At 44.0% G+C, this 25198-nt stretch overlaps 1 pseudogene; it reads left to right on the top strand.

Annotated features, from left to right (window-relative positions):
• The first annotated feature begins 1947 nt into the window (after window positions 1–1947).
• On the top strand, window positions 1948–17319 carry LOC132243803 (mitogen-activated protein kinase kinase kinase kinase 4-like; annotated as a pseudogene).
• Window positions 17320–25198: the final 7879 nt, after the last annotated feature.

Raw genomic sequence — 25198 nt, 5'->3', positions numbered from 1 at the left:
ACAAACCCATGCTGGTTTCCCCTCAGCATAATTTGCCCTGCCGGGCTCTCACAAATGTGAGCCTTGATAATTTTTTCAAAGACTTTACCAAGGATGGAGGTGAGACTGACTGGCCTATAGTTGCCCGGGTCCTCCTTCCTCCCCTTTTTGAAAATGGGGACCACGTTAGCCCTTTTCCAGTCCTCCAGGATTTGGCCCGTGCGCCACAAGCGTTCAAATATTCCCGCCATTGGCTCTGCAATGATGTCGGCCAGTGCCTTCAGCACCCTCGGATGGAGCCCATCCGAGCCTGCTGACTTAAAGGCATCCAGTTCTTCCAAGTGACTCTGTACCACCTCAGGATCTACGTATGGAAGTCTGGCGCCTTGCTGCTGCCTCTCTACAACCCCAGTGAGAGACTTGTCGTGCCCCTCGCTTAGGAACACTGAGGCAAAGAACTCGTTGAGGAGTTCAGCCTTGTCCCCCCTGTCTGTCACCAATTGTTTCTGCCCATTTAGCAGCGGTCCTATTCCTCCCTGGGCCTTCCTTTTACTCCCAATATATCTAAAAAACAATTTCTTGTTGACTTTTACTTGGGTTGCCATCCTCAGCTCCATGGTAGCTTTGGCCCGCCTAACTGCCTCCCTACAAGCACGAGCAGAGGAGGTATATTCATCTTTAGTGATCTCACCCTGTTTCCACTTTTTATGTGCTCCCGTTTTGGCCCTTAGGCTGCCCTGGATTTCTCTGGTCAGCCATGGAAGCCTACTGGCCCCTTTCCCTCTTTTGCCTCGCTCGGGAATCGTCTTGCTTTGTGCCCGAAGGTTCATTTCCTTTAGGCACAGCCACCCTTCTTGGGCTCCCATCCCATCAAAACTCCTACTCTGCAGTGCTTCCTTGACTAATCGCCTGAGTGCATTGAGATCAGCTTTCCTAAAGTCTAGCACTTTCACCCTACTAGTTACCTTACTGTGCTGGGGGAACATGCCCAGGAGTTTGCAAAGTTTTCATCACTGCGTGCACGTGCAGAGCAGGAGAGACTGGGCAAGGCTTGTTTCTTGGCAGCAGTCCCAGGCTCTACAGGGAGGCCATAAAGCCATGGCTGAAGGAACTTGTGAATCTGTTCCTCCATCCATTCCTCCCATCCCTCTGTCCCCCTTGCTCTTCATCTCCTTCCTGTCACTCCTCTTCTGCACAAGCAAAAAATGTTTTGGCAGTTACCGTTCTTTTCCCCACTTCCCACGGTGAAATGCGCTCAGCCCTGCACCAGTGGCTGCCTTAGTGGCTCATCCTCCCTATGCTCTGTAACACTAAACACTATGCAAATAGGGCATGGACTGAAAAAACGTGCATCGGCAACATCAATGGAAAATTGCTAGCAGAACCAGTCCAAGGGTGGCTTGAAAGGCGGGGAGAGAGAGAGAGAGCATGTTAGTGGGTGCAAGGAATACTCCATCATGGGAGAGAGCCTCCAAAAACGGCACTGGCTACCACAGCAGTATCCTCCTTGGAAAGTCTGAGTAATGCCCTGCTCCAAATCAGGGAGCAGTGAGGGATTGACCAGTGAGGTGCCTCTTCCCCTTAGTCTTCCCCTTGGGGCCAGTTATTTCATTGCCCTGCTGTGCCTGGTGAGGAGCTTTGTCCCAACTTTCTCCTTAGGCTTCCTATGCAGGAATTGAATTTGTACTGTAGAACTTGGCTGCAGAATTAGTGTCTGCATCTAATGATATAGTATGCATATACTGGCATCGATGCATAATGTCTGCTTCATTCATAGACCCTCAGCTTCTACAAATCTCCCCTCCCACCAGTCCCGTGGGATCAACATTTACTTCTTGTGAGTGTGTTTCCTTTTTTTGTAAATTGGCTAGTTTTTTTGTAAATTCATGGCTAGTTGGTTGCAAAGAAAAGAAGGAGGCTTCTTTTTTGGCAGTTAAAACCTTAATTTTCTAGTTACTTACTGAAACCATGTTGACGGTGCTGGATTTAAGTGAACTGTTCTGCCCACGTTCCCGATGGAGTATGTCCCGCTCTGTCGTTGCATTATTAAAACACTTATTTATGCATACTTCAGAAACTGTGTAGACATATGGTTCTTGCTAATGCTATCTTAAGTTTTGTGGAAAGTGTTGAAGTATGACGATCCTTGGAGTAGCTTTTTACTTGCTACAAGCAATTCACATGTGAGATGTTTATAAAACTATAAAAAATGAGGGCTGGAAAGGACCTCAGGAGGTCGCATCTAGTCCAACCCCCTGCTCAAAGCAGAACCAGCCCCAGCTACATCATCCCAGCCAAGGCTTTGTCTAGCCGGGTCTTGAAAACCTCCAAGGATGGAGATCCCACAGCCTCTCTGGGTAACCTGTTCCAATGCTTCACCACCCTCCTCATGAGAACGTTTCTCCTAATATCTAACCTAAACTTCCCTTGCTGCAACTTGAGCCCATTGCTCCTTGTTCTGTCATCTGCCACCGCTGAAAACAGTGTTACGGGTGGCTTCCATTTTTCATGACTCTGTATGTCTTTTCTCCCAGCATCTAGTGCAAAACCAGAACCTGTCAGGAGAGAAAACGCAAGGAAAGGCTCTGTTGTCAATGTCAACCCAACCAATATCCGTCCACAGATCGACAGTCCAGAAATTCACAAATACAAGAAGAAATTTAACTAGGAGATCCTTTGTGCTGCTTTGTGGGGTAAGCTTAGATGTAGACAGGTATATGTACAGGTAAAAAACAGATAGGGAGCGTATTTCTGACAGTGCCTGCTAAGTTAAGATTTTACATTGGTTTATTGCATTGTTTGTTCCAAAGTGATTCATTGGCTACATGCCTACACACCGTTCAGTTGAAGCCACCCCTGAGGTGGAAGGTGAAAGCCAGATGAATTCCTGTTGAGTTCCCTGCAGCAGGGTGGGAGGACACATTGGTTAGGGTGCAGAATTAATATCTTACTCATAGAAAAAGCCAAGGGATCATAATTTCCTCCCATAGGATCAAGGTTTTCAAGGTCTTGTCAGAGAAATTCCCACAGTGAGTTGCATGATACTTAGTTTATCTTCCTTAGTAGAATGAAGTGCAGAGGTTTGCCAAGTGATCCCTCAAGTGGCAGTAATTCCAAATGTAAAACCTTTGCAGTTCGTGCCCTGCCCTCACATCTACTACCTGCTCCATGGAGTCTTTCTGTGGGCACGTTATCAGCTAGAGACTCACACAGATCAATATTCTTGTCTTACTTTGATCCTGTGAAAACATCAGTCCTGCTTTCACTGACTTCCCAAGAGGGATCCCTTGTAGGATCACCCTTTTACAAAGGAAACTTCTAGCCATATCTTCAGTTGGTGCCAATCTAATTCCAGTAGAGTTGTCCAGTTTAACCAGTAAGGACCTGGTCCCCATTTCTCAGTGCCCATATGCTCAGATTGTTTTAATCATCCATCTAACAAGAAAAGCAGGAGGTCCGAGGAGCTGACACAGTATTTTCCCTCCAGCTGAGCCTGAGCTTGAAATGAAAAATAAAATTTATGAATAAAATGGGAGAAACATTATCCAAAGAAAATGCAAATTTCCAGTTTACAGCTTCACGGGTTCTGCTTCATGTGTGTTTAAAGAAGGCCAAGATTTTAAATTAAGAACAGAGCTGCGTAGCAAGGTCTGTAATTACGTGCGTGCTCAGGCTGAAGAGTGCCAGGTCCTCGGCAGAGTGTTGCCAATGCAAATGTTTGCATCTTACAGTGCGATACCTTATGCTGTTTCATTATTTCCAGTAGAACCTACCGATTAGGAAATGTACTGATCGTGCCAGCCAAACAGAATTCTTGTTCCGGGTAAATCAGTTTATGTCAGCAGTTCACTGGAGCCTTAACTTCTGTGGGAGCAATTAGTTTTTGGATGAATTAATTCCTTTAATTTGGTATTCAGAACTATCTTTAAAATCACAGAATACTTTACTCTTGAAAAACCCACTTCCTAGCATCTGTTATCCTTTTTCTATTGCATTCTGCACATCTCATGGAATTTGAGGGTGAAGTTTTGGGGCTGGTTTGTACATCCAAAGGGACAATGAAATCATCCTCCATAATACTGAGAGGGTTAGCAGAAAATGTGTGACGGTCACAGTCGGTGTTGGAAGTTCTCATCCACAAAACATTTTCCTTGCACTTTAAGTACAGGTTGACTTCATCGGAAGTACTTAAGATGAAATTACAGGGGTACTTAAATATTATGCTAGGGAGGGGCCCGAGTGTATCCTTAGAGGATCAGATTTTTTAAGTCACTTGGATCAGGAGGTTGACTGAATAGTGATGGAGAAAATACGAGTCGAGTTAAGAAACAGAAGACTGAAGGGAATCAATTACAGAAAAGCAATTAGAGTTGAAACGGGCTGTGATTCAGTGGATGATTTATGGTTGTTTTTCATCTATTTACAGGAGTAAACTTACTAGTGGGCATGGAGAATGGGCTGTGGCTGCTGGACAGAAGTGGTCAAGGACGAGTTTACTCACTGATTTCAAGGAAACGATTCCAGCAAATGGATGTTCTGGAAGGACTCAATGTGCTAATTACCATCTCAGGTTTGTTTGCTGTCTAAAAGTAGCTGTTCCACTGTGGGGTGGGAAGAAATTACAAAGAATTAGGTTGTAAAGTAGGTTATACACTTGATTCCTGTAGGACACCGTAAGGGAGCTGTTCACAGGAAAGTACATTTGTATTGTCGTCACTTGCTAAGACCTTCTTGTTTCAGATTCAGAGGAGATTCAGGACATTTTACTACCTGTTTAATATGTCAAATGGTCTGTGGGGATATACAAAGCGGCTGCATCCAGACTAGCAGGGGTGCACGGTTTGTGGTGCCACAAACCGCATGCAGTAAATGGTAAAATATGCTACAAATTTCTAGTGCAGTGGCAAAATTTGCTCCTGGGATTCCCTGGTAGCAAAAAAGTCACTGGAGAAAAAAAAAAAAAAAACGCACAAACCACGCAAAAAAAGTGGGTATCAAACAGAGGCCTGACCCTCCAGAGCAATGTTCTAGCTGCCAGCCAGGCCTCTGTGCTGTCTGAGTTGTTTTCCTGCTGCTCCAAGCACACTACCAGGCCACCAATTTATACTGCTGAGGCCAGCACAGATGCTGGCCCCAGCCTCCAGCTCTCCCTGGCTGAATAGCTGGGAAGAGCTGGGCAAGGGCAGTTTGCCCACAGTGGGACAATTTGTCCCTCAGCAAAGCACACATGCAGGGGCGTGCACTCAGGCACAAAGTAGCAGCCACAACTTCTATTTGTGCCGCTGCCAGCTCATGCCCCTATTTGTCTGGTCGTTATATAATATTACCGTACAGCCAACAAGCTACAAAATCAAGCCATTCCCTGCCCTGCAAACTAGTATCAGTGCTGTGTTACTTAACCAAAACAAAATCTGCATCCCCTGTGTACATAAGACTGCAAGAATTGCTGAGGTCTATGACTTCCATTGACCTTAGGGGGAGTTAAGGATGGTCAGTGCTTTACAGGATCAGAACGTCACACAGATAGGGATGAATTAGCTTCTTTTAATATGCTGACTGGACACAGCATATGTAGCACAGGTGAAAACTATACTTCCCTGATGGCCTATGTCCAAATTTCTATGTGATGCAACATCTGGAGCCTTTTTCCAGAGTCTAGATTGCTATATACCTTATATGCCTCTGACATCCAAAGGTAAAGAATGATGAAATAAATACCTCGACCAGGAAAAGAGAATAGATGTTATCACTGTGGCGGTCAAGTGGTAGGCCGGGCTGTGGCCAGTAGCCCCAAAACAGCAGGCGGGTACTTTTGACTGATGGAGTGGAATTAGGCACTGAAGCATATTGTTTGAACAAAGAGATTATTTACTTACGCCATCGATGTACACAGCGCAGGAGGAAGAACTGACTAAGGTTACAGTTGCAAACGTGAGCTCTCCGAGTCAGACGAACTGACATGAACAGCTTATCGGGCCTGCAGGGCACGGGGGTACGTCGACACAGTCGGCGACGGGGAGTCGTTGGTGGGTGATCAGTCCGCCAAGTTCACTCCGAGATGTGCGCGGAGTTCTCCGACTTGGGCGGAAACTGCTTTAACTTTTATATGACTAATAAGCCAATCACTGGACACCAAATATGACTAATTTAGAACCGGCCAATGGTGGTGCGCATATTTGCATAAAGTTGGCGGGAACTTTTACTGCACCGGGGTTTTTCACCATAGCGGAAAATTCCACTGTGGCGAGAAATTCCACTGCGTTATAGGCATCAAATCAATGAAACCTTCCACTGTGACATAGGCATTTAACTACTGGGTTCTGACAATCACAAGAGGCTGTAAAGTAATCAGAGCTAAAGAAATGTATCTATTCAGAATGGCTTTTTAAGGAAATGTCTGTATTTCTCCCTTTGCCCTGGGAGAGCCTTTTTAGGTGCAAACGAAAAAAAAAATTCTATGGTGGAGGAAAGACTGTTGCATGAAAACTTGGGAAAGAGGCAAAAAATAAAAGTGCAGATATGGAGAGGGCTGGCATGTCATTGGTGTATCAATCTCTATGTAAGATGTCAACACAAAACACAGTATTACCTTCTGCACTGATAGCCTCTCTTCTCGCATGGCCCAGCTTGTAACAGTAAAAGCTCCCTGCACTGGATCATGTAAGCTCCAGCAAATGAATACTGCAGGTTTGCACTGCACAGAAATAAAATAGTATATCTCATCTTCTCTCCTGTAAATGTCAGGTAAAAAGAATAAGCTGCGGGTTTATTATTTATCATGGTTAAGAAACAAGATTTTGCACAACGATCCAGAAGTGGAGAAGCGACAAGGCTGGGTGTCCGTGGGAGACTTGGAAGGCTGCATATACTACAAAGTCGGTAAGCTTCATTAGGTTCATCCTAAATCTCTCTACACAGCTCCTCTCAAACACTCCCCTCCTCCCCACCCTTTTTTTTTTTAACCTGTTTTTAAACATTACACATGGGCTTTAATGGATTTGAGCTCTCTTCAAACTCCCCTGCTGTGCATCATGGACTCTTCATTCCTTTTAATTCCAGATTGTCCCTGCCTTTGTAGCCATTAATATGACAACATGGTGTTATTAGCTGCAAAGCCTAGCTAAACTGAATGGTAGCTGTGTGTGGTTCCACAGGCAATGATTTCAGTGCTCTGATCAGCTGGCATCTGATCTGTACTGACATTTTTCACCTCCCTGATACCAATCTCCTTGATTAGCCCTGAATACCTGCTGGTAAATCAGATACAGCATCTATGGGATGTCTGCAGATTTCATAGATTTCATAGACATTAGGGCTGGAAGGGACCTCAGAAGATCATCGAGTCCAGCCCCCTGCCCAAAGGGCAGGAAGTCAGCTGGGGTCATAGGATCCCAGCAAGATAAGCATCCAGTTTCGTCTTGTAGGTGTTCAATGTAGGCGCCTGAACCACCTCCGGTGGCAGGCTGTTCCAGACCTTGGGGGCTCGGACAGTAAAGAAATTCTTCCTTATGTCCAGCCTGAAACGATCTTGTAGTAGTTTGTGACCATTTGACCTCGTCATCCCTTGGGGCGCTCTAGTGAACAAACGTTCCCCCAGATACTGGTGGTCACCCCTGATAAACTTGTAGGTGGCCATCAGATCACACCTGAGCCTGCGCTTTTCCAAGCTAAAGAGCCCCAGGACTCTCAGCCTGTCATCGTAGGGTCTGCTTCCCTGACCCCTGATCATGCGCGTGGCTCTTCTCTGGACTCTCTCAAGCTTCTCCACATCCTTTTTGAATTGTGGAGCCCAAAACTGGATGCAATACTCCAGCTGCGGCCTCACTAAGGCCGAGTACAAGGGGAGAATGACAATCAGATAACTGATTGTGTTGGGTGTTCTCCAGTTCACCCTTGTGTTGTATATTATACAAGAACCAAATATACATTTTTAAAGTTACACTACACTTAAGTGACTATAAAATGCAGTTAATGCCAGAGTAGCTCAAAAATCTTTATTCAGCCTCTGGCTCAAACAGCTCTTGAAGATGAACACCAGTAGGGTGTGATGTTATTATAATGTTAGCACCCTGATGGGCACTAGAGCAGAATATAAAATAGATTTGATTATATTTAAAGGAGCTGTATTAAAATGGCACCTCCCCAAGCAGTGTAGCAAAATGATGTCTGTGGGGTTGTGAAGGATGCGATAATGGCAGAGGTCTTATACTCTGTCTTATTTCTTTTGGTTTTACAGCACACTACTTTAAAATTGCCATAGTCAATGACTAAATTGGAGAGAAAAAGTGAAATGATATATGGGAACCTGTAGTTATTTTCATAGTAGTCTTGCTGAAACACCATTTATCTTGGCTCTAGCTACTTGTTTTTAGGTTTTACTTAAAAAAAAAAAATAAAAGGTTCCTAGATTTAAATGCACATTGCTTTGTAACTGCTGGGCGGATGAGTGAGAGTTATACAATCCCATAACTCAGCTGAACAAACATTGGAGCAGAAGGCTCTCTCTGAGCCACAGAAACCATCGCTCCCTCGGAGTGCCCCCTGCTAGCTCTGGACAAAAAGCCCATTAGAATAGTTTCACCTTGCAACTTTCACTTGGCCAGAGTTTGGTTACACCTGCTGAGGCTGTGGAGAAGCCCTTGGAGTTTGCAGAGCACTCCCCCTATATAATTGCCTGCTCCACTTGCCTCTAAAGCAAGCTTGGCTGCTTATAAAACTGGCTGCAAGCTGTTTGGGAGAGCAGCCGCTATTATTTTCCTGTTGGCAAATCCTTGCATGTTCTGACCTTTGCCCTTATGGCTTTCTTTTCTGTAGAGAGGAAGAAAATGATGTTTTTACTTCTCTCTGCCTGGACTGGAGGGTCTCATTGCTACCCCAGGCTTGTCCAACCCCATCCACTCACTGAACTGCCTCTAGGTACCAGTGTAAAATGCAGAGGCGCTGAGTGGCATGGGCTCAGCCCTCCCTCTTCTCTCAGTGCTGAGCTGTCACTCACTTGCGTAACACCTGCATCCTTTTTGAGAGCCTGGCTCTAATTTTCAATGCAAACACTGAATGTGCAATGGGAAGAAAGGGAATATGTAAGGATGTAAAGCTCCGTTCTGTTTCCAAGGCAAATGCTAAGGATTAAAATGAAGCACACAGGAAGGGCTCAGTTTGCTGTGCAGAGTTCTGCATTTGCTGGGAAGGATCGCAGTGAGGTTAATCAACTTGGAGAATTGTTCCCTTCATAAGTGGCCTGTGATCTCAAAACACTGGGAATCCACTACTGCTCCAGTGCATGGAGACGTAACCTCCACATGGACGCTGAGATGAGAATAAAGCCTAAAAATGTAGCCTCTGTCTGTCACTGTTCTTGTAACTGTACATGAGAGGTGAGGGATAGCATACCCAGCAAAGCTAATGTGTGTTTTAGTATTTTTTTTCATATCAAATCCTTCCTAAAATTATTATTATTATTCAATTATTTCAGAAAGGATTTACCCAGTCATTTCTCTCTGATCCCTTCTGCAGACAAATGCTAGTGCTGATTCCTATCTCAGTAGATAGAAATAAAAGTGGAGTCAGTTTATTTAGGTGACCAAGTCCCTCATGATTGGATTTTCGTTATGTTTGTACAGCAAAGTCGGCCTAGGACCTCCAAAACCAGCCAGGTAAGAAACGTGACCAATGATGTGCAGAACTGGTGGTGGGATAAGTTTTGCCATCCTCAGCTCGTGCCATACGAATGCAATAGAGGATGTAACCTCTCTGAGACTTTAGTATGGATGTAATATATTTGCTTCATTCATAGGGGTGTGGAACAGGACCAGACCCCATGGGTGGCTATGACCCTGGTGACCGCATGGCTCCTCAGAGCACCTTCCTTCTTCCTCCCACCTACCATGCCTTGATGGTATTATTTTACTGTAGAAAGGAGGCTGCCCCAGGGTTCCAGAGCAAGCCCCAGCCTGCTTTGGCCTTCCTGTACCCGGCTGGCCCCCAGTCCTATCCTTTAAGCCCTAAGTGAGAGCACTCCTGACCCCATCTACACCCTTAAGGGCTATCTGTGACCTCCTTCCTCCCCTACAGCCACACCGTGCTTCGCAGATTGGTACTTCAAGCTGTCATCTGGGCCCCTTGGCCCTTGCAAGGCCCTCTCTTTTCTCTGGGTCTGGCCCTAATCCATGCTATGGCTTTGGCCCTAGCCTTCTGTTCTCTGGGCTCCTGGCCCTCGCATGGTGGCTGTAACCCTATCCCAGCCTTCAGCCTTCTGGGTTCCTGACCCCAGGCCAGGCTGTTTTCATTACCCCAGTCTTCTGACAACAGGCCAGACTTCTGTCACTGGCCTGGCCTCTCTTAGCCTCAACCCACAGCCCTCTGGGTCCTTGACCCCAGGCTAAGTGCCCACCAGGCACCCCTCTGTGGCCTCCATACCTCCCCTGTAGCCACAGCCCCATCCTCTGGTTCTTAATAAGAATATGAATGCAACATAAACATAAGCAAGCTGCCTTGCAAGCTAAAAGTCTTCCCACCCCAGCTCAGTGTCCCCATAAGTCATACTTCCCTTGGAGCCTTCTCATCCTAGCTCTCTTGGGTGGCTTGAGTGCCTGACGGGCTGCCTCCTGCAGCCCTCCTCCTTCAGAAACTCCTCTCCCTGCTACCTGCCTGGGCTCAGGTGCTGGTCTTACGTGCCTCCAAAGTCCCAACCCTTCCTGCCACGTTGGCTCTTCAGCCACCCACTGGGGTTTCCCTTTTGGCCTGATGACCAGCTTGCCTTTCCTTGCTACTGCTTAGCTCAGCTGCTCACAGCTTCCACTTCTGGACTCCCTAGATGTCTGCCTCTTAGCTGCTTGCCGTGGAGCAGCGAGTTACAGGACAGTCTCCCCAGGTGCTAGCTCCTACCCTGGGCTGCTTGCTTTCTGGCAGCTAGCTCTCTAGCAGCTAGCCTGCTTCCTAGCCACTCAGGTGCCAGCCCCCACATAGCAAGCTTGATTTGCTGCTCTCTCCTTTAAAGTAACAGGAACTTTTGGCTCCCTGTTGCAGACTGGTGTGAGGACTAATCCATTTGTAAAGTTATTTGATACCAACAGAGCCAAGGGGTATACAAGGGCCAGTCCTCTGCCCACTGAAGGCTTCCATAATGGAAAAGTAAATGAACATGAGCTCAGACTGTAGGTGTAACTTATTGCAATAGCCTAACCCTGGGTTTATGCTCTTCCAGTCTGGGAATAGAAAATGACCACATGATCCATATATCCAGTCTGAAGAGCTTGCTTACTGTTATCAAATGCCATTAACACACTACTTGAAAGCAGGATACAGACCTGTCTGTGCCTCTGTATACCCACCTGTGAAAAGTTTGAATGCTGGAAAGCAGCTCAGGCTGAAGAGGAGTCACGGCTTCATTAAAATAATAATAGTTTTGCATTGCCTCCTTCCTGTGGAGGCAGCCACTATACCCCTTTATCTGCCAAGTGACTCCCTGAGCCCCATCCTCTATGTGCTCCTGAGTCTGAGCAATGTTACTTGTGTGTAAATGTGTTTATGGGATCAGGACCATGTATCAAATGCTTTTTAAGGCACTGACTTGTCTTGATTGTATGCAAAGTACTTAGCACCCATTTGGGTGCTACATAATAAAAATAGTAAGCAGTGGCTGTATCATTGAAAGGTTTTGACCTGTAAGCTCAGTCAAAGAAATATTTATTGTAAGTAATGTTACTTACGTTGAATATCAAAAGCCACATTCTTATGCTTTAATTAACTGAACATGACCGTCCACAAATCATCTCTGTGAAATTTTAGGGTGTATATAAAATCACCAAATCTGAGCCCCAAGTATTTTCAGTGTGTGTCTCCCTGAAAGCAAAATAATTCTTCCTTTTATATTGTAGTGAAATATGAGAGAATCAAATTTTTTGTTGTTGCTTTGAAAAACTCCATCGAAGTCTATGCTTGGGCTCCAAAGCCGTATCACAAATTTATGGCTTTCAAGGTGAGTGGACTGCCATCTCAGTTTGAACGTGCCATTATCACTTTCTGTCCGTTTCTGCTTGTGATGCTTTGTGTAACATTTATTTTTAATTAAGGAGTGATCGGACACACTTTTTAAAATTTAGATCGTTTAGACAACTGCAAATGCCAGTTGTCTCATAAGTACTTCAGATATGGTTTTACAAGAAGTGACCAGTTTTTGTAATATCTTATTTGAAAATATGTTTGGATACCAAAACAAAATTCTCCCCCACTCATCCTCAAGCTAGGAAAATGAGTGAAAAGGGTGGAAATTTCAAAAGTTCTTACAATGGGCCTTGTTTGAAAAATGAGGGCGTTTTAGGGGCCCTTAATGATGATGGGCCGCAAGTCCGTATGAAAGTCAGTGGGAGTTGGATACGTAATGCTTTGAGCCTCGTTTTTAGGAATTTGAGCCTGCATCTAAATTTAGTACACATGAAACGAGGTCATAGTCATAAAAAGAACCTAAAACCAGTCACTCAGGTGTTAATCTTATCAACGCTTTAGGAATACATACCTGATTTTTCTCTTTCAGTCCTTCACTTCACTTCATCACAAACCACTGTCAGTTGACCTGACAGTTGAAAATGGACAACGGTTAAAAGTGATCTATGGCTCATTAGTAGGATTTCACGCCATTGATGTGGACTCGGGATTTGTGTACGACCTGTACTTGCTGACACACGTAAGATACTTGTCATCTGAAATAATCAAGTCATTTCCATCTTTTTCTCATGGATGTCAATTAATAGTGACCGGCTGAATATTTTGGACCTTATTTTGGATCTTCTGAAAAAACAGGGTCTGGGCTAGGAACACAGTGTTATTGTTCCAGCACTTTAAGGTCTCCAAGATTCAGTTTTATGATCTATTTCCTATGCCTGATCCCTGTTTTTCCTGAGGCTTTCTGTAGGTTTATGACTGAGCTAAAGAACATCTAAGCCATGCATTGGGAATGGAGTACCTAGAGCTGCTATGTTAATTAGGTATTTTTTAAGTCTCTTCATAAGTTTTTTTAATATTGATGCCAGGCTGATTAAACTATAATTACATTAACTTGAAAATTGGCCCTAATCAGAAAGGATGTCATAGCAGATTGTAGAAGCCAGTTTGGTCTTTGGATGAATACCACCTTTGTATTGTGATGCTGTACCAAGTTAGAGCACCCATAATGTTAGCAGGAGGAGCTATGTGTAATCGGTTTCCAGGTATGGGTAAAGTTTACTTCAGCCTTAAGCCTCAATTCTTACATCTCTTAGCAGATATATGTATAGCTTCCCCTATGAGTAGAGCCAATGTCTCATTTTTAAGTGATTCCAGATCAGAGCTTCACTTTTTAAAATGGGGTTTGCCACTCTGATGCTGCACCTGAAATGGAAGCCCCAGTTAAATAAACTTACTGGTTTCCATAGTGCCCAGAGCAACCTCTAAAAACTTAGATAATCCAACAGGGAAATAATTCCTCCAAAAGAGCGAGAGGCCTGATGCTATGTAGTCCAGTGCTATTATTTTGTTTGTAACCTTCTTCTAGCCTGCTGCTGCCTACTTGTATGGAAATGGCCTCAACCAGAAACAGTGCATTCAGAAACGCATAGAAATATGGGCAGGTAGCAGCCAAATGTTCCAGTCCTGCTATGGTAACTCTGTGCTACCCACGCAGCCTCACTGAGATCAGGGGGATGTCGTAGGTACTTGGTTTGGATTACATTGCAAGATCAAAGCCCAGCTACAATATGAACAAAGCAAATCCTGTGAGCTTTGGAGAAATCCAGATCTAGATATGAGCTCTGCAGCATGTGCCCCAAACTAGTTTTATTTGTAAGCATCCTACAGCCTCATTTTCTGGCCAAATGAACTCTTACAATTATGGTATCCTACTCTGGGCAGTCCTACTTAAGAGCATCCCAACCCCTCACAGTCTCCCCTATCTCACCCAGCAAACAGGCCACCCATCCAACTTTGTCAAAAATAGTGTTTCCAGTCACCAGGTACCTTTCTTGATACTTAATGAGTATATGGGATTCCTTGCTATATCGGGGGGGGGGGGGGGACTTGATTCAGATATTAGAAGTATTTAATCTAACAGCTAATAGCTGTATTAGTTAAGGCACCATTCAAAGTTCACACCAGTTCATTAATCTGCCCAGGATTGTCTGCACACAGGGATCTTTATCTTGGCTAAGCCTGGCAAATAATTAAATGTCAAAGAGATCATTAACGTAATTACCACCCAAGATAAAAGGCAAGGGAAAGGGCGAGTCATTTTAATGGATTTAGTTTTGCCACAGACTCCTGATATAATTGTGTACATCTCAAAAGATTTCCCAGGTGAACGCCCTGAATTTGGGGCACCCTTCTGAGAACTGCAACTCTATTGGTGTGTCTGCTCCACCGTAAGAGAACATTTACTAAAAATACATTTTCCCCTAAGAATCCTGGATCTGAAATAAATGTGCTGCTACAGTGGGCTGTATCTGTTTGGATAATTTGTTGTTTTAGGGAACATCTGATAGACTAGATAATTATCTCAAAAAAGGCTTCAACAGGCTGAATTGAGATTACACTCGCTACCTGCTCTTTTCTCCCCTTCTCCACCTCTCTCTCTCTCTCTCTCTCTCTCTCTCTCTCTCCCCCTCTCTCCCCCCCCCCCCCCCATCTCTTCTCTGCTGCAATTGCTCATGCAAATACCAAGGCAATGCATTAAAATTGTTTTCCGGCTCTGGATATCTGTTTTGGTGTTAGGGATAGTGGTTGCAGAGACATGGACTCAAGTGGTTGGCCTGAGTGTATTCAACTTGGCAAGTACAGCTTCTATACTTCTTGACTGTTCCTCGTACCCTGACTGCATGCATAAATGTTGGGAAAGACAGATCTGTGTGTTTGCTGACTTGTGAAAGTGACAGTCAAGTTCCACTTGTCTTGTCCTGTGAAAGTGCTGATATCAGGGGTAGTGCAACGTTTAAGTCAATAAAGGAGAAAGATCTGGTTTCTGATAGTGCTTTAGAATAGGAATTAGAAATGCTTATTGTCTGGGGTTTTTGGTTTTTGGTTGTTTTTTTTTGTTGCCTTGTCTTCAAAATACTTTCCATATAATCCCAACTTGATAGCTGTATACTTATTATAAAGCCCTTTTCACTTGGGAAGTGAGTTGGTTTTTGTGAGCATTTCTGGAGCACTCCCAGCTGCCTGTATACCGTGTATGAGGTGCATCTTCCCTGGTGCTCGTGCACTGAATAGGATTTAAGCAGGCACTTAATGGTTTTAACGAATCTTGTATGTAAGGAAAGAAAAGAGTGTGCAGAAATGCTTGCATTCAGAAAGCTCAGGTGGCTCTTTCAAACTACCATAAATATTGTTACACGAAAAGGTTTTAATGAGCCGTTGTTTCAGCTCAGGAGTTCTGCTAAGGTAATCTCAGAGAAAATGCAAGTACTGGGTTCCTAAAACAAGGAGGTTGAATGTGTTATTCCCCCAGCTACATTTGGTCACCAGCTCACTATTTCCCTTTCCTCCCCACCCCAGGTGTCTCTCACCCATTGCCTCTCGCCCCTCTGACTCTCACTGTCATGCATTTGCACTTTCACGACCTGCATCCTTGCACACTGGCTTCTATCCCATCCAGGAGAGCACAAAACAAATGCAGACGCTCCCTCTGCCTGATGAGGGGTGTTCACACTCAACAGTTTATTTACAAAGAAGAATTTTTCCAACTATTTTAGTTGGTTTAATAAAAGAGATCAGATTTACCCAAAGTCTGCCTATATCCTTAGACCAACAAAGCTACAGCCAACTCCCCTTATCCCCCTGCTCTTACTTAGAATCAATTTTGAATTCAAATACTGCTTACGTGCCTTCTGCTGCTTCATATAATACCAGCCTTTCTTGGACAAGCCAGTAAATCTCATTGTGTCTCACATGTTCCTTGGCCTCTTTAAACCAAAGCAGACTTGTAAATATTAAGTGAAATATTGAACATTGACTTCTTTACAAACCTACTATAATATCTAAAAGGGCAGGGAAGCCTACTCTGAAAGTTATCTAGCAAACTATATAGCCTTTCTTAACATGGGGATTTCTTTTACTTTCTCTGAGTTGCGAGCCAGTTGTTTTTATTGCTCTGCCAAGCTACTTAGATGGATGCAGTCGTGGGGGCCGAGAGGGGGCCGAGGATCGGGAATCCTCGGGAACGCTAGCTTGGGTTGCGGCTGCAATCCCGTGACGGGCAGATGGGTACTCTCTATCACCGGAGCGGAATTAGGCACAGACAGGACGCGTATCAGTTGGAAAAACAGAGATAGCTTTACTTACACTGTAGAGTCGTATATGGCGCAGGCAAGAAGTGACTTCACACTTCAATCGTAGTTGCAACAATTCTAAACTCTAGTCGCTAATCGAGGAGCTCTTGTAGACCGGGTAGCTCGGGTCCAACTCAGGCATGCAACACGGAGGATACGTCGTAAGGCTTCGACGACGGGGAGTCGTTGGCAGGTGATCAAACTACTGGAGTTCCACTCCAAGGGAAATTGCGGAGTTCTCCCCCTAGGGCGGAAACACCCCTAACCTTTTATATGGCTAGCGAGCCAATTGCCAGCCGCCATGTGGGAATAATTTAACATCAGCCAATCGTGTTATGCAAATCTGCATATCCTCGGCGGGAACCCTATCCACGCCGGAACTCTTCACCATGCCGAGAATTCCCCTGCCTTACCGTGCCTTGTGCTGGAAAGTTCCACTGTGTCGAGGCACTGATCCAAATCAGCTCTGACAGCAGTCACTAAAATTTCAATCCATTTCCTGATATAAATCTTCGTACAATTTGATTCCAGGTCTAGGGAATTATTTGCCCACATGCCATTATCATCCTCCCCAATACTAACGGAACAGAATTTTACTCACCTATGAAGATGAATGAGTCTACATTGATATATATGGGCACTTCACAAAAGAAACTGTTTTACAGTGGGGGGAGATGCCAGCCTCTGTAGGTATGTATAAAAAATAGCACTTAGTTCAATGTAAGATTCAGCTCTATGAAACCTTGAGTTCTCTATTAGCTTTTTATCTGTCTGAAAGCATTTGTATGGCACATTAAGCAATTTCTGGGCAAAACAGATGGCTAAAGCACAGAAAGATTTATGTGCATTTCTGTAGATGTATATGACAAGCCCATGATTTTATATAAAGCTCTCTGCATTTGGACCTGAGTTTGGGTCTGAATTATATTCATTTCATAGTGTTTATTCTATAAAGGGTTTACTTCAAAGGCAGAGATTGCTTAGAAGAATGCAGCCTTACAACAGGTTTTTATTTTTTCTTGTACCTGGTATTCATTTAAGTGAGTTACAAAGGGGAAAAAAGTGCTGGTTCTAGAATCCACCGCTTAAAAAAAAAAAAAAGTCATACTACGTAGAACATACGATCATTTAATATATCAGTGAACATAACATCTTGTTATTGGTCCTTTAACTATGTCATCCCTCATTCAGAATACAGCAGATCAGAGAGAGCACTCTCAACGCGCTCACCGATCCCCATTTCCATCTGGTCTTCTAAATGCTGCAAATTAAGGTTCCTTTTTAGTCAGACATTTTCTTTCATTGAGTTTCCAATTGTTATTGATGGGGCTAAGAACAAAGAAAAGCTGCACGTGGCAGGTTTTTGTATCTGTAATCTTCACCTGGCATTTTCTGGCTTTCCATGGCCCTGCCTTTATAAAGGGCAGGGGAGCTGCATGCAAACCATAATAAAACCAACCCTGGTAACAGTTCATTGCAGGCTATAAGGACAGATCTGAGCATCGTGATCCCGATTCTCTGCACATTTCCAATTGGGTAAATCTGGAGTGATTCCATTGAAGTCAGTAGAGTTATGCCAGTTCAAAACCAGGGTAAGGAAAAGGCTCATCTTTTCCAGCTGCTGTTGAGAGCATGGAGTATATCTGTGTCTTGAACTCTGATCTCTGTGGCACCTAATTTGTTGCCTCTACAGCTCTGAACAGCAAAATCAATATATTTCTGTTATGGAACTATGTTCCTTTTCTATATACTAAACCATATTTTCTTTCTCCTCTTAACTTTCCAACCCAAGTCCAGAGCTGCAGAGTATATTTAAAACACACAAAGTACATTCGTCTCTATACTGTCTTAATCTTTAATGGCCTCGAATATACGAAGGTTTACATCTCACAGTCTAATGTAAGGAGCACAGTGTGAAATAATCAACTATGAAAGAACCATTATCCAGGAAGGTTAAAAAAAGAAAAGTTTTAACAGTGAGTGTTGCATCTAATTGGCAACTGAATTGAAAGATGAGTTGGGAGGGGAGAACAGCCTGCAGAAAACATTGTGGCATGGAAAATACCATCCTAAATAGGCACAGTAAGCTCTTAGGAAGGGCACAGTATTAAGATTGCTTTATAAACCGTGACAATTTATTCAAAGTGACGTTGGTGTATATCTGATCTCCTTAAATATTTAGGCTCTAGTTTGCCTTCCTACACAGGCATAATTGATTTGTACTCATCTTTTTCCCTTTGGGAAGGAGCAGAAATTTCAGACTGGCTTTGTTTACCTTCTGTGCTGCCCAGAATTGTCCCTGATCTCATGTTTAACGATCCTTAAACACAGATCAAGTTGCAACTATCATAAAATGTTCTGATTGCCTAATTTTATATGTTATGTGCTAACAATGGGCTTGGTACTTGATAACTAGCTAAGACACAGCACTTCTTCTAAAGTTGAGATAAGTTTACATAGGAAGCTCTGGAGATGTGTGTAAGGTATGGAAATGATTTGTAAGGAACAAGGGGCTTTGTGGCCTTTCACTTTAGAAATAAAGATGTTGCAGAATGGTTAGCATAAATCACTACTCAGATGTTGTGTTCTGAAACCACAGGATTTGTAGATTTGAGCACCAGCCAGGGACAGAAATTATACATACACTAGGTAAGTGATCAGAAACTAGTTCAAATCTGTAACATAACAGGGCTAGGGACAGACATTAAAAAGCCTGAGCCTGGGTTGATTCAGTCTTTGCAAGTTAGTCTAACCTGGCTAGGCTGAACCAGTTTGTAAGTATACAGACATCCCCTCTGGACTGAAGAAATGCAGGCACATGCCTGCAGTGGCTCAGGCTAGAAGCCAGGGGGTACTAGAGCAGCCCTCCCTCCCTTATATAGTGCTGAGTTGAGGGGGGGAGGGGGGCGTGACAGACAGGACAAAGTGTCTGCTTAGGGCTTGTTGGAGCTAATCAACAAGCCCTAAGCAGACACTTTGTCCTGTCTGCCTTACACGGCCACCTCTCAGCATTAGTTAGCATACCATGTGCTGGCTACGGTCTGTGCTGTGGGAGAGAGGAAGGGTGGGGGGGGCGATGCAGGAGGAAACCAGGTAGATGCCACTGTGCCTGCAGTCTCTGCCAGAGCTGCAGCCAGGGAGCAGAGGGGCAAGGCCAGCCCAGCTCTGGAGCAGAGAGCCCCACTCAGGGCAGCAAAGCAACTGGGATGCTGGGGGACTCTGATTTAAGTTGCTGGGGGTCTGGGACAGATATTGCATAAACCAGTTTGATCCAAATCAGTCAAGTCTGATACTACATTCAGCCAGGTTTATCTCAAACCAGTTTCAGCCATTTCGAACCATTCGACCATTCAAACTGGTTTATGTGCACTGAACATCTGTTCTGTTACAGGTTTAAACCAGTTTCTGATCACTTAAACCGGTTTATGTGTAATGTGTGTTCCTAGCCCAGAAGTGCAGCACACACAAACTGCTCTCAAAATGGCCACCTGGTTTAAGATAGACCTGGATGGAAGTAGTATCAGACTTCACTGATTTAGGTTAAATTCGTGTATTGAGCGTCTGGTCCCAGATCCCCTCCAGATTCAAGTTAATGCACAGTCCCCCAGCATCTCAGGATACTTTGCACCTCCCCTGTAAACCCCCACCCCCTCGCAGGGTGGACAGGCTAGCCTTGGCCCAAGCTGTCTGCTCCAGCCAAGCAGAGAGGCATGCTATAGCACCTCCCCCCCTGACTTCTGGCTTGGGCCACTACAGGCATATTGCCTGCATTCCTGCATTTCCAGAATCAAAAGTGAATGTCCGCTCACTTGCTGATCAGTTCAATCTACACAGCTTAGACTAACCTGTGAAGATTGAATCGATTCAGCCTCGGGCTTTTTGACTGTCTGTACTTATCCCCAGTAGTTCAGAATGTTATTCCCAGAAAATCCAGAGTTCGGGGGGAAAGTTTTAAAAGCACAAGGCCAACGAAAGGGATTGGTTGCTTATCTGCCCTTTGTGTCTTCTCAAACCCCACCTCCTTGGTTATTTGAATTAGCAGACTAAAACTGATCCTAACTTTGCTCCCTACTCAAATCAAATCCTCAGCATCAGATCACTCTGTTAGCTATCTTCTTTTAAACATGGACTTCCCAGTCAAGTCCCAGTATTTTCTTGCCCCTCTTGAGTTCTTGCATCTGGACAAAAAGGCACTAAAATGTTAGGAGAAACTAGGCCCACTGGATTTATTGTTCAAGCACACCTCAGGAGACCTTGCAAGTTACCCTTGAAATGTCCAGGCTTAAACAGATTCCGACATGTTCTGTGTGATTCTCACCTGAACTGCATATTGAAGTTTTCCTTCTATTAATTTTACACTTCATTTTCCAAAGGGGAAGAGGTTTTGTGTTATGCGAGGCTTCCAGCTAGCCATCATTTGCTTGAACCTTCATGTATTTTCTCATTTCTTTACAAATGATTTCACATGATAAAATCAGTCTAGATTGTTAAGCGATTGAGAAAGGTGGCAAACTCTTATGGTATTACTGACAGATCTAGGGCGGGGAAACTAAAGATAGCAGCCACTAGTTATCTTCAAAGTCAAACCTCTTTGACCAAACCATTAATTAGAAATTGGAACATAGACATTCAGATCCAGTTGGAAATTAAAATAGTAGAGCTATGCTTTCTTTATTTGATCTTGAAGATATTTCAAGTATATAATGCTAAAAACAGAGTTGTAATGTTTTCTTTATGTTAAAAAAAAAATAATAAAGGTTTAAGAAACACCAAGCTGATAGGATTTGGGAACTTTTTGCCCTCTTGGATTTGTTGAGATTTATTTAAAGTGTGAATTGTTGGTGGGGATTGAGATATAAGTAGTTATTCTTTACCTCGTGCCTTTAGGAAACAGAAATGATGTTGATGCTGAGAAATAAATTGCACTAGCGAAAAGCAGGCGATAATGATGTGTTGACACACTTTGTCAATCTGTGGAATAATTGCAGTCCAGTTCAGGCAAAGGAACCACCTGGCTGTCTTTGAATATTTTTTATGGTCTGCGGGCAGTTTGGAGCTCTTTTTGCAGCTGTCCCTAGAATTTCAATGCGTTAGTTAAGTCAGGGCTGTCCGACCCTGAAGGGGTCAGGGGCAGCAGGCCCCTCAAGCCGCACTAGAGGGGGCGATGGGCTGGAAAGAAGGTCAGGAGTTTTGAGTCCTATTGTGTCCAAGATTTTTTTAATGGCTTTATTTCTTTCCCCTCCTCTTAACCTCCACACCACGTTTTTAGTTGACACTTGTCGTTTCCGTGAATGTGGGCTGAGTGAGTCCAATGTTGGTGCTACTTTGCAGAAGGAACATTGAGCCAGGAGCTCCTTTCTCCCTGTTAGACAGTGTCTATCAGTTCCATACTATATAGGGACCTGAATCTGAGCTAACTACACCTGTATATATTAGATAGTAGGTCCAGTGATGTCAGTGGAGAGACACCAGTAGAAAACGGTGTAACAGGAACTACAGTTCACAGTTCTATAGTTGTTCTTTCCTAGATTGTATATACAATAGGCATAATCCTTGACAGAATGGTCTCCATATTAACACTGTGTGTGTGTGTGTGTGTGTGTGTGTGTGTGTGTGTGCGTGCATGCACGCACGCACGCATGCATGTTCATGTGCACACACCCTTATACCAAAGTAAGTGTGCTTTAATCTGAATCATCTTAATCTATACTGAAAATGGACTAGGTGAAACCCGAAAAGGTACTTTTATTCTGGAGTAGTTAATTGGGAACTGCTGTTCTGCTTTAAATTTACACCCTACCCTAATTCAGATAGTCTTCCCTGTGTAAACCAAACCTTATATATCAGTAGCACATCAGTAAATAAGGTGGAGGACATTTTATGAGTTTATATGAGTTTATGGGTAGCCATAATAAACTCGGGGAAAAACTGCTGCTGCTGCAGAGATGTGTTTTATGCCACAAAGATTTTGATTGAAATTTCCCTGCATCAGTTGACAAGTTAAGGTCTCAGGTATATTGACCTGCCAGCAAAACAAAATGGCTGGATTTAAATAAGGGGCCTGATGTGTCCTTATAGCATACTTCTATTATACAACACTGCAGAGAAATCTGGTCTCATCTAAAGACGATGATAGTGCTGTGCCCGGTCACCAAAGGATTTCTATCTTGCTTGACCATAGGTTATAACACAGTAGAATTAAGATGTTCTTGAGAGCTTCAAGGTCACTATCAAATTGAAATCTGCCAAAAGCTTGACTATAGCTGACTGATATACAGACATGGGATATTTGACAACACTAGTGCAGGTTACTTGTGGTGTGAAGCAGAAGAATGAGGACTGTCAGTGGATTATATTCTTATTCTTGGACCAGCATGGGAAATATTTATATTAGCTGGGTAGCTATAACATGGGTTTCTTTGGTTTTTACTGCTATTTGTATGGGCTGGTCTCGTGGTCCTAGCATCATACTGTTCTGGTGTGTATTATAGCTGTGGAGCAGGGATTCTCAACCAAAGCATCCTGGTCCTGTTTGCAGAGATGCACCCCCGATCAGATTCCTCAGGTGTGCCTCTCTGCAAACAGGGAAACCCCAGAATCCAACTCGGGGCACACCTTTGCAAATGGGAGACCCTGGGAAGAACCCTAGAAGTGGGGCTGGATGAGACCTCCAGAGGTCATCTAGTCCAACCCGCTGCCTGAGGTGGGATCATCCCTGTCCAAGCTATCCCACACACATCCATAATCTAACCTCTTTGTAAAACTACCCTCAACCCTGATGTAAATAAATAGCACCTTAACCTGCTGCAGGGAAAGCTCTGGGACCACGGCAGCTGATGTCCTGTTTCTATAAAAAATTGTTATTATACACAAGAGGTCCAAGGAAGAGGACCATGCCCCTCACTGAAAAGGAAGGTGTTTGCAGTCAATGATGATCTGACCATGGAATAAAATTTGTTCCTGACCCCAAATATGGCGCTTGGTCTGACCCTGAGTGGAGGAGCAAGACCCTCTAGCCAAGAACCTCTGGCTTTACGTCGCAGCAGGAGCATTGGCACAGATCAGTCAAAATTCCCAGTCTTGGTTGCAGCCAACACCCAATGCCTCTGAGGAGGCCTAAAGACGCTCTGCGCTTCTGGGGCATCAGGGGTCTGATCCTACACACCCTGGACATGGAAGTTCCCAGAGAGCGCAGGATTGGGCCCCTGAAGCGCAATCAGGAGCACCCGCCAGGGTGGCTGGAAAGCGCACTCCCCCCTTCAAGGAGACAGCCATTCAATGCAAAGCAAATCCAAACCACCTGTGACTTACGGTGTTGTGTGCCACCTTAGATTGACTTCCCTTGCGTGCTTGATACAGTCTTTACTTACATATGTTTCTGAAGTACTATTGCATTCTCTAGCTTCGTAAGTCAATGTATAACAAAAGCCCAAATCTTTAAACAAGACATAAATGAGCATATCAGGTTTTAAGGAAACCACTCTATTCACCCCCAACAAATGTGCATGGGGCAGGCTGTCCAGTAAAGCTAAACAGCAGTCAAACACAGACTTCTCAGATGATTTCACAGTGCCAGTGTTTTCACTAATGAAATAACAGTTCATAGAGGAGGAGGAAGAAGAGCCTTTTCTGAATATTGGCTATCTAGAGCATAAATAATAGGTTTTCACGGAGGAAGCCTACACACATACGAACTCCAGGGCTGTCAGAAGGGCTTTCCTTAAAACTGCACTCATTTGAACTCTCATTGGACTTAACTCTATGAGGACCATGCAGAGGCAATGTTTAGGCAGTATCACTGTAAACTCTGATCGCTTTGCATAAAGGCACTTTGTCTTGGTATAGGTTGTGTATCCAAAAGCAGAGGATGTAAGGGAATACATGGAAAACAATAGTCAGAGAAGGCTGCCCCGCTGTCATTTAGCAACAGCACAAGAGATGCAGATCTGTAAAAATATGCAGTGCCTAATTTTCACTGAAGTCAGTGGGACTGGGTTAGGAAGTACCTTTGAGAATCTAGTTCACGGTGTCTTTCCTCCCACCGTTGTTTGCAGTGGTTTCAGTTGTTTAATTTATGTCCAAAGGCTGTCCTTAGATGCATTGTATTTGAAGACGGAATTTGGCGTGCAGGGAGTTGCTGGGGGATAAGCGGATGTTATAAATTAATGTCAAATTCTATCATTTTCAGCACTTTAAATATGTCTTCTGCCCCATTAGGCAATTATCAGCCATCCTAAATGGAAAGTCCTAGAATTATCACTGCCTTAGAAAATAAGGAAAGTCCAGAGAGGAGCTATGCAAAGACAGTGAAAATGAGAATTGAGTTAGTTGGCTACAGAGTTAACTTGGGGTAAGCATGCATGCTTGTTAGTTTATGTATGTATATACAGAATACCAGATCCAGAGCCCTCAAGCCCTAGCACCTTATGTGAGTGAATAAGAATCAGGTCAGGAGAGAAGACTATTCATTAGCAATTCTCTTGGCAGTACAAACCGTGAGAGGAGGGCCTCGAGAGGTTTGTACATGTCACCCAGATCCGTAACAGAAACTGCAGCCTCAAAGACTCCCAAAGCAATTTGGCATATTCGGTGTAGCCTTTTGTACATTTGGGTGTGGAGTATGATAAATGGCAGGCTGTGCCAACAACCCGCAAAGCTTTTAAACATGTGGGATTGTATTTCTGATCTTTAAAAGATGAACTACGAGAGCAGATCCTGGTACCTCTGATCGACTGGTCATCTAGAACCAACCTTTCTAAGGGTCAAGTTGTGAGCACCTCCTAAGAGGTTGCTATGTCAGCGTTACAGGAAAGCCTCTTGCACAGTGAGGGAGAGCCATAAAGGTAACATCTGTATTTCATATCAAATTAATGGAGAGAGAATTTCTGGTAACTATTGATATGTAAAGACTGAATATCCTCCCAGCA

Source organism: Alligator mississippiensis, chromosome 11 (genome assembly GCF_030867095.1).
Source record: "Alligator mississippiensis isolate rAllMis1 chromosome 11, rAllMis1, whole genome shotgun sequence".
Classification (NCBI taxonomy): Eukaryota; Metazoa; Chordata; order Crocodylia; family Alligatoridae; genus Alligator; species Alligator mississippiensis.
This window is presented reverse-complemented; position numbering and strand designations above follow the sequence as displayed.